We start from the raw sequence: 17,862 nt of genomic DNA, 5'->3' as shown, positions 1-17,862 counted from the left end.
TCTCTCTCTCTCTCTCTCTCTCTCTGCATACTCGTCTACAGTCGTCGTCGGGGACGTCGGGAGCCGCGAGGGTGACAGGACGGCTCACTTGGAATTGATTCGGGGAATAATCAATGCGGGGGAGAGTAAAACGTCGTGCCCCGTGTACACTCGCTGGAATAAACCCTCAGCGACGACGACGACGACGACGACGACGACGACGACGAGAGACCGTGTTTGCCTCCAACCTTTTCTGTACCGCGAACACGACTGCCGAACGCGCTCCGCGGATTTTTCTTTCTGCTTGGACACAGCCGAGGACTCGCTGTCACTCGATTCTGCTCGTTTCTGCTCGATTCTACTCGTTTCTACTCGATGCCAATCGTTGACACTCGTTGACACTCGGTTTTAGTTGATGCTAATCGTTGACATACGCTTCTACTTGATGTTAATCGTTTATACTTGAATCTACTTTTAATTTTAATAAATTAAAATTAATTTCTAATTTTACTGCCATAATAAATTTCTCTTGCAAGATTATTTTGAAAAATAAATTAATTAGAAATGTTAGGAGTTGAAAAATTGAAAAGACAATATAGCTACCCCTAACTCTATAGATCAACGAATCTACCTTCAACTTTTCTAATTTTGCTATTGAGTTATACTCTAAAATGTATAGACTCTTTTATGTAATATAATTTATCAAAATAATTACAAAATTCTTGTATACCTTCTATCTATTTAAAATTGTCTATGCAATTATTACAACCAAAAACAATGTAATCACAGTAACAATAAAAAGAATGCTATAACAAGAGGTTAAGAGGGTGGTATCCTTCAACATTCTATAGCAATTTTCTGATCGTTCCACTCATGTCATATCAATTAATACATAATAATTAATACATAATCTACTTAATACATAATAATCAATACGTAACCCAATTAATATATAACAATTAATACATAACCTAATTAACACAGAACAATTAAACATAACCTTGACACAACAATTTCCTCTTACGCATCTAAGGCATACAACACACTCGCCACAGATGATCGAAAAAGACAACCACCCCAAAATTTTCGTACCAAAATCATCCAGCTGTTTCAAACAGTTGATCAATGGCGTCCCATGGAACACAGAGTATAAGATCCCGTAGCCGATATATTAAATGTAATGAGCTTACCGGGGGAATCAACGAGCCACCTGTCGCGACCCCCCTCCCGGCCCCCCAGTCATCTCGACTAAGGGGTCGCCGTGGGGGTCAGACGCGGAACAATTTCTGGCTAGCGGAGAAAGGGTTGCCTTTCGGGCCGGCGTTTCCCGGTAATCGCGTGGCCCCGGAATCGCGCGTCGCGTCGCGTCGCGCGCGGGGAAACAGATGCGTGAATTTTCGTGGCCGCGTGACTATTGAATATTTGATGAACATCGATGGCATCGTTTTGCTAACACACGCGATTCTGAATATAGCGGCGTATCGATCGATGAAGGGTTGCGCGGGGGATGGGTGGCTGCTCTCTCGCCGCCGTTTCTGTACGCGGATATCGACTGTGCCCGGTTGGTTCGCGAGAACGGCCGGAACAAAGAGGTGGGAACACCGAGGTGCCCGCGGGTCCTCTCTCTCTCCTTTAATATCTAGAGAGAGGGAGGCGTTCGGGGGGGGGGGGAGTGTTGGTCAAATGTTCCCGACGGAATAATTTTAGTTATAATTGAATGAGTTGGGTTTATAATTATTAAGAGCATTTTAAATGACTTGATTTAGTTGAGACACACTGTATATTGAAAAATATATATTTAAAAAAAAGGAAATAGATACAGGAAGTGTAAATAAATACAGTCTCCTGCTTTTGATTTTTATAAGAAGTTTATAATATAATTTTATTGAAGTTTATAAATATTAACAAATCTATAAGGGGCCTCATTTAACTGGGACACCCTATATATTCACGAAATTATAGAAAATAGAAATATTCAAAAACAGTCTTGCTTTTGGTTTTTAGTCAAATATCAATAAAAATGGTCTAATTACGTTGAGTTTATAATTCTTAACAGAGCTGTAGATAGTCTTCTTTAACTGAGACACCCTGTATATATTCCAAAATATGTATTTGAAATTGTAGCAAATAGAGTATGTGATTAAGTTGTAATTAAGTTGCAAATGAATGAGTTAAGTTTGTAATTATTAAGAGCATTGCAAATGACTTAGTTTAACTGAGACACCCAGTATATGGAAAAATATATATTTACAATTACAGTAAATAGAAATATTCGAAAATTCACTCTTATTTTTGGGTTTTATTTAAATTTGTATATAAATGTACAAATCACTTTGAGTTTATAAATGTTAAATTAGCTGTAGATAGTCTTTTTTAATTGAGACACCCTGTATACTTAAAAATGTCATGGTTAGAAATAATATAAAATAGCAACGTGCAAATATAGCCTTGTTTCTCGTCTTTTCGTCTTGCTCTTGATAAAAATATTGTAATAACCTAACCTCTGACATAACCTAGAACAATTGAACCAACATAACCCACCCGGTTGGTTCGCGCGACCAGCCGGAACAAGGAGCTGGGAACACCCCGGGCGGAGGTGCCCGCGGGTCCTCTCTCTCCTTTAATATCTAGAGAGAGGGGGGTGGGGGTGGGGGGCAAATGTTCCCGACGGAATAAATTTAAATATTAAGTTTAATCTCAAATTAAATCTCGGAACAACATGAATTTCAAGTCGACTGTACCTTGTTCGAGCCGGAAGGAACTAGTCGCGTGGTAGACGCCGCCAGATGAGGAGTGGTGAGAGAGGGTTGCTTTCGACTTGAGAAAGCCCGCCCGCGGATCGACGATGCACACTCTATTGCTGGACAATGATAAACGAAATTGCTGTTCGATAGAGTTGGTGGACGTGCGATCGATATGTAACATTGCGATCCTAGTGTAGCGTAGTATAACTGGGACACCCTGTATATGTTCAGAAATGTGTGTTTGAAATTGTAGGGGATGGAGGTTGTGATTTAGTTGTGATTGAGTTGTAATTGAGAAAGTTGAGTTTGTATTTATTGGAAGCATTGTAGATTGGTTCGTATAGATGAGACACCCTGTATATAGACAAATATTTATTTAAAATAATAGAAAATAGTAATATTGAAATAGAGTCTTTCTTTTGGTGTTGATTTAAGAGTGAACAAATTATGTTGAATTTATAAATGTTGTGAAACCTATAAGTAGCCTAGTTTTACTGAGACACCCTGTATATATTCAAAAATATAAATTTAAAATTATAAAAAAATAGAAATATTCAAATTCAGTCTTGCTTTTGGTTTTTATTGAAATATTAGTAAAAATGTACTAATTACATTGAGCTTATAAATATTAACAGAGCTGCAGATAGTCTTCTTTAACTGAGACACCCCGTATATATTCCAAAATATGTATTTGACATCGTAGCAAATAGAGTATGTGATTAAATCGTGATTGAGTTGTAATTGAATGAGTTGAGTTTGTAATTATTGAGAGCATTGTAAATGACTTGGTTTAGTTGAGTCACCCTGTATATTGAAAATTATATATTTAATGTTACAGGAAGTAGAAATATTCAAATACAGTCTTACTTTTGGGTATGAATTAAATTTGAATAAAAATGTACAAATTACTTTGAATTTACAATTGTTGACAAAACTCAAAGTAGTCTTCTATAACTGAGACACCCTGTATACTTAAAAATGTCATGGTTAGAAATAATATAAAATAGCAACGTGCAAATATAGCCTTGTTTCTTGTCTTTTAGTCTTGCTCTTGATAAAAATATTGTAACAACCTATCTCTGACATAACCTAGAACAATCGAACCAACATAACCCACTTTTCCTTTTGGCATAACTTTTGAAATTAGAGTTTTTAAGTATTCGACAACAACGATATCGTCCTAAATCTGCTAAAAAAAATAGCGCCACGTATACGATAAAAATATAAGAAAATTTTAAAGCAGACCTAACCTAGAACTAAATCACTAAACCACTTACAATTTTTCTTATTTTGCTATAGCAACAATTTTCTGTAGTTGAGTTTCAATTTTTGCAAATTACAATATTTTTAGGATCAATTCATTTACTAATATCTTCAAACCTAACCTACACACGCAAAAATATCAATAGAACAAGTGAAACAAATTATCTACTTCATTAATACACATTAATTAAATTAAATCATAATAAAATCATAAATCATAATATAAATAATATTTCCGGGGAAACTTTAATTTACTATACTTCGAACCTACTAAATTAATTTAACAATTCCTCCACACAGTATTTCTAAATCCAGAAGTACAGAAAATAAATCCAGAACAAGAGTCCTTCGCGCCAAATAATTAAACAAAAATCCAGAATCGAACGCGTAGCATTTCGCCTTGAAGGCCACCGCGTCATCCGGAATAAACATGGCGGTGATCACGCGGGAAAAAAGAAAGGAACACCGTGGACCGGGGCAAACGAGCCGCGACTGTTTCGCCGAAAATCACGGCGGTCGTCCGCCGATCCACGGCATTCAAATTGTCGCGGGAATTTCGAAAAACACCGCGCGTTACCGTGCTTCCAAAATTTCCCTCTCTCTCTCTCTCTCTCTCTCTCTCTCTCTCTCTCTCTCTCTCTCTCTGACACGGAATAAAGAGCGCGTTTAACCCGGGCGCAGGTAGAAGGGACGGTAAAAAGACAGGAGAAATTCACGGGAACGGTCGTCGCCGCATGAATTATGGAACGGTGTACGCCGAAGGACCTTCTTCTTTTTCGACTATGCACGGTGAATGCGCGGTAATAGCGCGGAATAGAGTAATAAACGATTCCCGCAGAGTCCCGCGGCAGGCGACCACCCCGCGCCACCTTAATGATCGGGGATACAGGGGATTTGCATAGGCCACACAGTCTCACCAGGCTCGGTCAATCAGTGACCCTCCACGGACCTGTCATCTGCTTTCATAGTTGCGCCCGACTGTCCCGCCCTCTGACCACCACCCCCTCCCCCACGCCGTCGTTGCTCTACGAACGTCCTACGCCAACGACGTTTACATTGGCGGTCACGAATCTTTCAAACGAGACGTGATTGAAGTACTCCTCGTTTACGTTACTTAACCTCGATGTGAGGTTATATTATGTTATATTATTGTGCATTAGCAAACCATTGTCTATTGGTACCTGCGATGGGTCCTTGGACTTTATTCTAATCTTTAGGGGTGGGGGAATATTAAATATTCTGAGTTAGGGTTTCGTGGGGATTTTTGTAAAGGTTAGGTTGCGTTATGGTAATTTGGGATTTCAGGTGCTAGGGAATTTGGGGTATTTTATGTTGGATCTTGACAGTTGGTATACTGATTGATATGACTCTGAGGTTCGGTACTTTGTATTTTTGTAACTCTTCTAGTCTTTTTATGTATATGGGTATTGTAATTGTTATATTTAATGAAAAGATTTTTGTAATGTTACAATGGTGAAAGGAAATATATATGTTGAGAGACATATTGTAGGTTACTTCAATTAAAGTTGTACAGGACTGAACGTTAAATGGTGCTAAACATTGTACAATAGTAAGGTTATGTTTCTTGCTTTTAGTTTCCAAGACGTCTACAGGAAACTGTACATAAACACAAGTTAGGTCTAGGTATTTTGTGAAACAAATAAATTTATAGGACAACACCTAAGTCTCGACTAGGTTTTCGTATTTCCTGAAATGAATAAATCCATAAAACAACATTGGATCAACATTAAATAGAAAAGATATTTAAATACCTATTAATATAAATTTCGTAATATTTATTGATATAAAGATATTTGCATAATCAACAAATTAATAAGATTCGTTAATATTATCCACGAGTGCCTGGTAATTGTTCATTATATGCCACAAATACATCAAATATTCAGCCCAGTTAATTATTCAATAATACTCTCTGTCTCATTGATTTTTAGGTTAGATCTATACTCGAAATAATTCAACTTTCTAATAGCCAAAAAATTCATCGACTTTAACAAAACATTAAAGTGACCAAAATATTCAGTAACCAAAAACTTCGACCCGTAAACGTTATATTTTTTCCCTTAGACAATAAACAAAGTAATACGTCAAATTACGGAACGATCGATCCGCTTTTCCGAAGTTTCTGCGCCTGATGCTATTAACAACGGAGACGACGGATTTCGAAATTAACGCATTCGAGTGGCCCGGAATTTCTGCCGGCAATTTAGTCGAAATTCCGGACGTCTGGCTAATAACGGCTGATAACAAACACGGCATTATTACTCCACCTTTGACGGCGTTAAGCTTTGTGCCCGTGTTCCGATCGTTGATACACAGCCCGAGCATAGCTGCTGCTGCTGCCGCTGCTCTCCGCCGAGAGTCCATAGGGTTTCTGTATGCTGCGACAACCGGAACCGAAACGAAAAAAATCGATTAGGTCGCGATCCGTTGAAGCGGACCCTTTCTTCTCCGATTTTAATTAACAGAACGTTAACCTTCTCACAAAAGATTCGGTACAAACGAGATATACATTCGTAAATTTTCATTTCATTTATCAGTGTGTGTCTGTCGATAATTTATTTTAACGACCTACTGGGTATAGATCAAAGAATTTTAATAATATTCCCGAGGGTGCTCGCGAAGGGTGGTGGTAGAAGTGCAGGGAAAGTGAAGGGTAGCGAGATTAAATACGGGGTAAAATAATATTTCAAATTTTAGAGTATATGGAAAGTGAGTAGATTAAAATGAAATATAGTTAAAAATGAAGTATAGATAAATTAAGTATAGTATAATTAAAAATTGTATAATTTTAGGTATAGAGAAATTTCGTGCAACAAAATTGAGTATTTTAATTATGTGCAACAAGATTGACTATTTTAATTAAGTGCAACGAAGTTAAATATAGCGAATTGAAGTATAGTAAGCGTACGTACAGTTAAATTAAGTACGACAAAAATAATTATAGTAAAATTGAGTATAGGCGATATAAGTACAATGAAATCAAGTACAGCAAAATTAAATTCATACATTTAGCTATAGCAAAATTAAATATAAGAAAATTACGTGCAACGAAGTTAAATATAGCAAATTGAAGTATAGTAAATGTACGTACAGTCGAATTAAGTACAACCAAAAAAACTATAGTAAAATTGAGTACAGTCGAATTAAGTACAATGATATCAAGTACAACAAATTAAATTTATACATTTAAGTATAGCAAAATTAAGTATAAGAAACTTAAGTGTAATAAACTATAGTAAATCAAGGTATAGCAAAACGAAATATAGTCAAATTCAGTTGAATAAAATGAGATATAAGTATATTGAGTGCAATAAAGCTAAGTATAGCAAGTTGAACTATAGTAAAATTGAGTACAGTGAAATTAAGTACAGTAAATGAAATGCAGCAAAATAAGGTACAGTAAAATGAAGTTCGACAAACTTTAGTAAACCAAAATTAACTGCAATAAAGTTAAGCATAGCAAATTGAAATATAGTAAAATTAAGTATACGAAATATAGTAAAATAAAGTATAGTAAAATGAAGTACAATCAAATTAAGAACACTAAACGTAATACAACAAAATAAAGTACAACAAACTCAAACCCAGCAAAACAGTCGACACTACACTATACCAAAAACGAAGTACAGTCAAAACGAAGTAAATCGTGCAGCGTTCGCCGTGATGACGAGAAGGGGGGGGGGGGGCATCGCGGACCGGGATCGCAACAATGTCGACACTTTCTAGCGAATCCTTACGCGGGTTACAGCGGACGATGGTTGTTTCTCCGTGTGTGCGCGCGCGCGCTACTAATTGAAACGTTCCGCGGGACGAACTAATTGACGCTGTGTATCTCTCTCTCTCTCTCTCTTTCTCTCTCTCTCTACCGCGGCACTCGCTGCCAGCGCGTAATTGCATAAGCAGTTCTGCGCCGAACGTTGAGCAATAACAACGAGTGTATGCAGCAACGTGGACTATACTATACATATATATCTGAGCCGCGCGATCGGAAACGTTTCAGAAAACCCTGCGGCTGACTTCGCGGGGTTCTGTTGCCTCTCTCTCTCTCTCTCTCTCTCTCTCTCTCTCTCTCTCTCTCTCTCTCTCTCTCTTTCTCTCTCCCTCGTCTTTCATATATTTCTCTCTCTCTCTCGTCTCTCATATCTCTCTCTCTCTCTCTCTTTCCCGTCTCTCATGCTCTCTCGCTACTTGGCGACAGTGTAAAACGTATGAAAATCGATATTAGGGACTCGAATCGCAACGGGACCGACTAATTGCCTCTTGGAGGGGGGTAGGGGAGGGGGTGGGGGTTGTTTCGGTTTCGCGTCAAGTGGCTGGCAATTTGCGACGAGACCGTTGCGGCGTAGGTGAAAAGAAATCCATGGTATATTGTGGTCGAGAGAGAGAGAGACTTCTCGAGGACCCGACACATGGGAGCATTTATTAGGAGAGTCTGCGCGCACCGGTAAATTGGGATCAGAGGCTCTTTTATGCGGGAGAGCCAACCGTTCATACGTTTAGCCCTCGAGATCTCTCTCCTGGTCATTTGTAACCAGGGCCCTTTTCCCCGTTTACATTGTAAACCGGAGGGAAAAGTATGAACCAACCCCGTTCGACACAACAGTTAGCGTCACTTACGTGTATAGTTTGTTTATCATTCTACGTAGAAACACATTAGTGACAAGTTTATGTCTCTAACGTAACCTTGATGTAACCTCTATCTTGGGCTAGGAAATAACCTAAAATCATGAACAAATATACTACAACGATGCAAAAACCTTTATGATAACTTCAAAATTAGGATAGCATGGGTAAACATTAAACTAGGTAGACAAGACTAAAGAAATTGATCTTAGTCTCTATCATGAGCTAGGAAATAAACTAAAATCATGTGAAGATATACTGCAACGATACAAAAAACCCTTATGATAACATCAAAATTAGGATAACCTGGGTAAACATTGAATGAGATAAAGAAAATTCAGAAAATCGTCTCTAACCTCTACTTGGGCTAGGAACCGTGCTCAAATCATGAACAGAGGTACCGCAACAGAAAAAAAAACGCTGACGAAAACGAAGACATTGAATCGGATAGGGACAACTGAGAAACCCTCTATCCTCTACCGCGCGCATGGAAATCGCGAATAAAAATACTGCGACGTTGAATTGGAAACGCGGGATTTGGAAAATTGTGTCTAACCTCTATCCAGCGCAAAGAAATCGGCCGAAATCGTGAACAGAAAGGCTGCATCAGTGGAAAAAGCACTGATGAGATCGACAAAATTCAAATAACCTAAAAAAACTTCGAATTGGACATGGAATCTTAGGAACACGGACTCTAACCTCTATCTTGGCCAAGGAAATCAACTGAAATCCTAAATACAACAAAAGACCAACAAACGCCGATAAAAGCAAAGATAGCGGCTACGATAAGAAGTGGAACGCTGAAGGACTTCTCTGCCTGTACAAATACTTTTAGCCGCCCTGGTCGGTGAATTATCTTCTCCCCCGACCTTGGCCAAGCAGATCAGGCTTGCCGGTGTCGTAGAAACCGGCGTTATCTTCTCAGAAGCGTCACGCGACGTCCGAATCGTCGGCTCGCGGCCGCGGAAAGCTGAAGCGAAGCGGCTACGATCGTCTACGATCGTCGACGTTCATCGGGAAATATTTACAGTAGAGGTTATAATGGGGGCGGGCACGCGACGAAGAAAGAGGACGACTTTCTCGTATGACAGGAATCGCGATCGACGCGGTAATGGCGCCTTATCGTGATCCCCGCGACACGCCGCTGGAAAATCGAAGCGCGACGATGTCAAAGGGTTGAGGGGAGGTCAGCTGATATATTGGCGAAGCTGCAGAAAAAGTTTCCGAGGACGAATGTAACGATGGGTGTCGAAAAAGGGAGGTAGACAACTTGGTGCACTGGCGTCGCTGAGTATCGGTCACGTGGGTAGGCTGAATTTTTTATTTAAGTGTGATGTTTTTGAGAAGAGGTTATGTTTATGAGATAATGTCGTTCTGTTATTGAAAGTAAATGTTTGTCTGAGGAAATATTGTATAGTATCTGAACTAACCTATAAACTACCACGTGCTATACCTAAAAAGAACTGTTTGAACATGATGTCCTATATCTAACCTAGAAATAAACTAGATTTATTCCAAAATTAATTGAAGTTATACTGGTAAACTAGTTCCTCGTTTTAGGTATAGTTTCATCCAGAGATAACTATTATCTTATAGATAACTATTAGAGTTTATTATTATCGTAATTGAACTAACCTATAAACTGCCACGTGACACTTATAGAAAGAACTGCTTAGACATGATGTTTTACATGTAACCCAAAAATAACCTAGATCTAATTCAGAACTGATTGAAGTTATACAAGATGTTATACTATTATAATTATAGTAAATTGAAGTTATACTAGATAGATAATTTACGAGACGATGTTATTGTGACGTTAAAAAGGAAAAGTTTGTGGAAAGAAATAATGTATAATACCTAACCGATTTTATAAACTGCCACGTGATATGTATAGAGAGAACTGCTTGAACATGATGTCCTAAATCTAACCCAGACGTAACTTATATTTACTTCAGAACTAATTGAAATCACACAGGTAGACTAGGTTATGTCTAGCTAACCTAACTCAGACCTAATCAGTGTTAAATGAAAGATTTTTTCAATTATCTAAAAAATTAAGGATTATACAATAGTACAATTCCAAGGTAAAAATCGATCAGAACGACGACCACAATATACATCGAGAACCTCAAAATTTGCGCTGTTGCCGCTGTTCTAAATAACAGAAACCCATACAGTCGTCGCCACATTGCTTTCATCGTGTGTATATCCCGAAAGAAACCTATAATTCCGTGTCTCGCAATTTATTAGAAAAGTTTTCCAGGAACGCGAACGACGCGAATGCCGGCAACGAATTTCCGCGCTGGTAACACGCGGGCACGTAGCCGGGTCACACACCAGGTAGGCTAGGTCCTCTCGCTGGCTAGGACCTCGGTAGGTGGCGGGGCGAGGTGGTGGGTCGCCCGAAGAAGGCGGGAGGGTGGTGGCAGCAGCGATAAGGGGTTCATTAGAGGCAGTTTATTACTGCCTTTGAAGTCTCTCGCGTGTTGCCGTTAAGTCGCTCGATATCTCGTAATATCTCGCTCTAATCTCGCGAGGAGAAGTTAATTGCTACCTCCACCTCCTGCCACCTTCTCACCTCCGACCTACCTATATTCGACTCTCCCCGCCACGAACCCCTGCGGAACCACCTACACCCTCCTCCCCCCGGTTTCCATCCCCACCACCAGCTTCCATGCTTCTCCCGTGCCTTGGTCTTCTCTGCGCCAAACCCCCGTTCCCGTCCTCGCACGTGTCGCCTTAACAATTAGACGCTTAATTCGGGCCACCATCGGACGGAAATTTTCACCCCATACACCCTGCTCTACCACCCCTATACCCAGCTCTACCGGCCCTCCGGTTCTTGGTCGACCTGCGGTCTAACTCTTGGCCAGCCTTTCTAGGCTAAACTGATCATTGATATTCCAGAGATTTTATTTTGTAATTGTAACCCCTTCACCATGATTTTATCTACTGCTATTGATAATTAATAATTGACATAATTGATCGCGACTTAATCATTGCAATACTCAAGTCTAAAACTACCCAAAGTGAACCAAGAAATAAAAATAAAGTTTTGCGTTGTTTTTGAAAATGGAAGTTAGGTTTTGTAGGTTATGTGTGAGATCTTTGTCACGTGGGTGACTTAATATGGGGGTGAAATTGTGAGGTTTGCTAGGTGTTTGAATTTATTTGGACTAGGTTGAATCTTGTCTTGCACACTCTGAAAATTGGTTAAAATCCTAACCTAAATCCTAATCCAAATCCAAACCTAAATCCTAACCTAAACTGGCTTCTAGTGTTTAATCCAAACAATTTTGATGGTCAAATAATGCTTGTCTTTTATAAATAAATTTTGATAGACAGTAGTAATATATTTCAATATTTATATTTCATAGATTTTGTATCATTCGAGGAGAATTGTTGTATGTTAGAATTGAATTGTGTTAACATAATTCTATTAATAATTCTAATTGTAATTCTATTAATATAAATATAGCAACGTTGGCCATATATTTTTTATTGTTAAGAAGAAGGAGTGTCATTGTTTATTAAGTACTTATTTAGTATCTTACTTTTTTTATTACTAATTATTACAAATTATGAACAATCGCATAGCCTTGACCTAACCTCTATTAATCGAACATACACTCTGCCCGAGTTGTTTGCCACGTAAACCAGTTAATAAATTATTGATGCGTTATACAAATCAGTGAAAATTTAATCCAGCACAGTAATTACAGTCTGTTCAATATTTATTATTTATTATGCTATCCTAATCGACGTTACTAAGTGCATCTCTTATGCTAGAGATTAAATATTTGTTATTTACTAAATATTACATAACCTTGATATAGATTCCATTATCCGAATATACATTGCCTGAGTTGTTTATCGCGTAAACTAGTTAATGAATAATTGATGCTTTATACAAATTAGTGAAAATTTAATGCAACAATGTATGTATATTTTATTTAAAAATTATGCCATCTTGATCGACAATTTTAGATATATTTCTTATGCTAAAGATTATGATATTGTATATTACAATGCTGTATAACATGTAATGTAATATAATATAAAATAATATTACGATATTAATATTATATAATAGCAATATTATAGTCCAGACTATAGTATTATACTATATTACTATATTATATACTATGTTATAGTCTTTAGCATAAGAGATGTATATAGAAACGTTGATATAATATTATATATAAAATTATTATTAATATTATGTTATAAATTATTATATACTATATTATAGTCTTTAGCAAAAGAGATGTATCTACAAACATCAATATAGTATAGTATATTATAGTATATAGTATAATATAATATATAAAATTATTATTAATATTAAGTCATATACAACGCGAACCCTTTCTGCAAAAGGAATTGTCATCGACTTCGCAGCATTCTCGCGATTAATATTAATTCAGCGCGAGCAACTACGCATTCGAGAATGCAAGTCATTTATAGAATATGTTTTGCGTGACTCGTTGCCGTTAATAAAGCGCGGTTTGTTTAGGTCAATGAATATAAGGTCGTACTCCGCCAGGATGTCGTTAGCGCGTAATGCTGCAGTGTATTTTCGATTCGTGTTTGTTAAACAATCTTTGAGTTTCCAGGGTCGCGTTTGTCAGATGAAATTGTCGAAGATTATTTATTCATACGTACTTTTTTATCGGAAGCAATATTTATTACTATTTATCACAGTTTATTGCTATTTATTTATATTGATACTATCACAATTTATTACTATTTCTTTATAATTATAGTATTATTGCGTACAATGTATAGAATTCTCAAAATTCTCAAAATTTACAAAAATTCCAAAATTCACAAAATCCTCAAAAATTCAGGAACTCACAATATTTTCAAAAATTACAAAAATTCATAAAAACATCAAGAATTACAAAAATTCATAAAAAGCTCAAAAATTACAAAAAATTCACAATATTCTTAAAAATTACAAAAATTCATTATATTCTTAAAAATTACCATATCTTCAAAATTCACAAAAATTTATAAAATGCTGAAAATTAATAAAGTTACATTTACATTTACATTTAGAAGACAACATTTAGGCAAGGTTTACACAATAAGTAATACTCTTTCTTAAAATAATATTATAATAATATTAATTATATAATAAATATATCAAATAATATAATAATAATATATATAAAATAAAATCTTCTTAAAATAATACTCTTTCTTATTCCTTTCTTTCGTTCTCAGCCTCTCGCGGTTGCGCCGGAAGAACATTGCTAACCCTTTCGCGGACGGACCGGTTTGCCGGTGGTAATTCCATTAAGAGAGTAGAACGCCACGCGTTGTCACTTCGTCCCCGCGTGGAAGAAGAAACAATAGGCCGGGTTTGGGGGCTCGTGGCACACAGCCGGGTTGCTGCATCGTCGTGTGAAGATTCTCTCTCTCTTTCTCTCTCTGCTCTGTTACTTGTGTACTAGACGTGTAGCGATTCCACAGCACGCGCCGAGGAGAGCACATGTGCACCGTGTATTGCCGAGTCGTGTGTTCACTGGCTGCACGATTCTACAGCTATTAGCCAACCGGAGTCGATGATAGCTGATCGAGAAAGAAAAAGAAAAAGAGACAGAGAGAGAGAGAGAGAGAGAGAGAAATGGAGCGAAAGTAAAGATTAAGAAAAAGAGGTAAGGAAGAAAATATTAATAGAAAAAGAAGACGATAAAGAGAAGAAAATCAAAGGACAGGGTTAAGACAGAGAGAGAGAGGAAGAGAACGAGAGTAAGGAAGAGAAAAACTGAGAGAAAGGAATACATACTAGGAAAAATGAAGAGAAAATGAGAAAAAAAAGACTGAGAGAGGGAGAGAGAGAGAGAGAGAGAGAGAGAAGCAGAAAGAACAAGACAAAAGCGAAAATAACAAAGAAATAGGAAGTACCAACGGAAAAGAAAGAACAATAAAACGAAATAGAAAATCATAGAACAAAAGAAATCTAAAAAGACAGAACGAGAGAGAGAGAGAGAGAGAGAGAGAGGGGGTGGGGGTAGAGAAGGCTCCGGCGCGTCTTCCAGCCGGCCGGAATCGCGCGGCGGCACGGCCAGACGAGAGAAGCGCCCTGTCGCCGGGCTCCGTCAAGCCCAATCATGTTGATTCAACAAAGTACCCACCTACCAAATTGCTGGAATTTGGTATTCGGCCAGAAAGACGGAACAGCGGGGAGAGAGACAGAGAGAGAGAACCAGAGAAAACGGTGGCGGAGGGACCCGATCCCCGCGGAGAGGGAAACCGACGGACGGACGGAGAAGCCGAGAGCGAGAATGTGAAAGAGAGAGAGAGAGAGAGAGAGAGAGATACATAGATAGATAGAGAGATACATAGACAGATAGAGAGAGAAAGAGAGGGGGGGAGAGAGAGAGAAAGTCTGGAGAAAGCGAAAGATTGAACGAGAGAGTGGGAGAGCCCCGGAAAGATCGAGACATGTTGTGATGGAGAGAGAGTCGCAGAAAAAGAGAGAAAGAGAGGGCGAGAGAAATGGAAAGAAATTAAGAGAATGAGGAAGAGAGAGAGAGAGAGAGAAATGGAGAGAAATAGAAAGAGAGAAAGAGCAATGGAGAGAAATAGAAAGAGAGAAATGGAGAGAAAGAAACAGAAAGAGGGAGAGACAGAGAGAGAGACGTATAAAAAAAGAAAGATAGAGACGGTAAGAGGAAGAGACTGAAGGAGAGACTGAGATAGAGACGAACAGAAATAGAAAGACAGAAAGTGACAGAAAGAGAAAGAGACATAGAAAGAGAGAAAGAGAGAGAGAGAGAGAGAGAGAGAGAGAGAGGAGACACTCTGAAGCGGTCTGATTGCACATCTAGGCCAAACCAGCACCACGACGACGTCGCTCCAGCGGAAAGCCGAGCGATGATTGGCCGCTCTCTTCACTCCGCAACCCCGGGGCGCCCTCCCTCCCTCTCCCCCGCCCCGTACACCTTCAATCCCTTCAGCCCTCCGTCCGTGCGCGCACCCGAAACCCGATGGCGTCGGAGGCTGGGGGTGATTGGACGCATCTCGGTGATTGTGGCACCCGCCGCCGCCACCCCCCTCGCCCCCTCCTCTCCCGAAACTACCAGCGCTTTCTCCCCCACCCCACCCCCACGTCTCTATATACCCGAACAACCCGGCGGCCCCTTCCTCCCCCCACCCCCGGCACGGCTGTAAATCGAGTTTACCCTCTTGCCGTGGCTCAGCCCTTCAATCAAACTGATTGAAACATTCCTTGAATCCAAAAGAAACGAACCACTACCTCCTACTACCCACGACCCCCCCTCTCTATCGAGAGAGAGAGAGAGAGACTGTCTCTTTTCTTTCCAACCCCTTGCCGCTTCCCTCACCCTTTCTCTCTCTCTCGCTCTCTCTCTCTCTCTCTTGATGCGTCGTCGTCACTGTTATGCTATCTGCCGTGTCTTCTCTTTCGTCCTCATTTCTACTATTCGCTCGATCGTCGTCTCTCTCTCCCTCGCTCTCTCTCTCTCGATTCGTAGCCTTCACTGTTATGTTATCTACCGTGTTTCTTGACGAGTCTTCTCTTCCGTCGTCATTCTACTATTCGCTCGATCGTCGACTCTCTGTCTCTCCATCTTTCTGTCTCTTTCTCCCTTTTTCTTCCTATTCATCTATCTTTCCGTCTCTCCCTATTTACTGTATCTTTCTCTCTTTCTCTTTTTATACGTCTCTCTCTCTTAGTCTCTCCCTCTTTCTGTTTTTCTTTCTCTTTCTCTTCATTTCTCTCTCGCATTCTCTCAATTTCTCTCTCTCTCTCCCTATTTCTCTCAATTTTTCTCTTTCTATTTCTCTCCATTTTTCTTTCTCTTTCTCTCTCCCTTTCTCTCAATTTTTCTCTCTCCCTATTTCTCTCATCTTCTCTCTTCCTATTTCTCTCCATTTTTCTCTTTCCCATTCTCTCAATTTCTCTCCATTTCGCTCTCTCTCTCTCTCTCTCTCTCTCTCTCTCTCTCCCTCTCTGTCTTTCTTTCTTTTTCCATCGTAGCGCGCGATTCGCGGATCTCCCTCCCCTTCCGCCGCTTCTTTCTTGGACGTCACCCGGCGAGCCACCCCTCTTGTAGCATCCCCTATACACCGCAAAGGCTTGATGTCGAATGCTTCTGTCGCATCACTCCGCTTTTCGAGTGCTACTCTTCTCTCGATTCGGCGATAGTCCCCTCTCCGGCCTCCTGCCCCTCTTCGGCCCTGGATCGAAATTTCGAGGGAAAATTTTCCGCGGAATCCGCGGGCACCCCCATTACGACCTCCCCCGCGAAAAGAACCGAGTTGTTCTATAGGGCGTGTAAAAGTCAAAGTCTACCAATGCTGAGATGGTTAAGACGATGGGTAAATATACTGGGATGCAACGGGTTGTCTGCCGTGAGGAACGGCATGCCATGACGATTGAAGAATGTTGCTATGGGTTTGATAATGCTATTTTGGGGGGAAATTCTTGCTGCAGCGAGATTTGGTTAATAGATTTGGTTAGCTGGAGAATTGCGATTGGAGACATTGGTATGGTCCGAATGTCACGTGACTATTTAACACTAAATCTACCAAATCTGTTAAAATGACCGATTCCACACTATTTCTTATAAAATTTGTGAGGTTATAAATACTGTTACATACGAAATTATTAAACAGATAAATTATAATACAAATGGCAAAAAGTCCAAATAAATTCAGTGCTATTCTTGCTATTCTTCTAAAGCAAAACACGCAGCCACTGTTCAAGCTCAGTAGATTTAAGTGTTGAGGTTATGTCACGACGTATACTATAAGTCAAAGAACCACGTACTATAGAGCGACGTTGCTAGGGAACGCGTTTAACGACAGAAGAAGGGCTCCGATTATTTAACACTAAACCTACCAAGTCGGCCAAGTGGCCGATTCCACACTTTTTCTTTTAGAATTGTTTAGGTTATAAAAATTTTTACGCACGAAATTATTAAATGGTCATCACGATTGAAGCATAAATTATAACACAAATGGCAAAAAGTCTAAATAAATCCAGTCTTGTTATTCTTCCTTTAGTGCTAAGGTTATGTCACGATGTATACAATAAGTCGGAACCACGTACTATAGAGCAACGCTGCTGTGAAACGCGTTGAGAGCGACAGAAGATGGCATCTGTCGCGTTTATTTAAAAGAGCACGCGTGTTTCACGGCGTTCCTCGCCTGCCTCCCAGTCTAGGAATGAGGGACGGGGGGGGGGGGGGGGGGG

This window comes from Augochlora pura, chromosome 11 (assembly GCF_028453695.1).
Source record: "Augochlora pura isolate Apur16 chromosome 11, APUR_v2.2.1, whole genome shotgun sequence".
Lineage (NCBI taxonomy): Eukaryota > Metazoa > Arthropoda > Insecta > Hymenoptera > Halictidae > Augochlora > Augochlora pura.
This window is presented reverse-complemented; position numbering follows the sequence as displayed.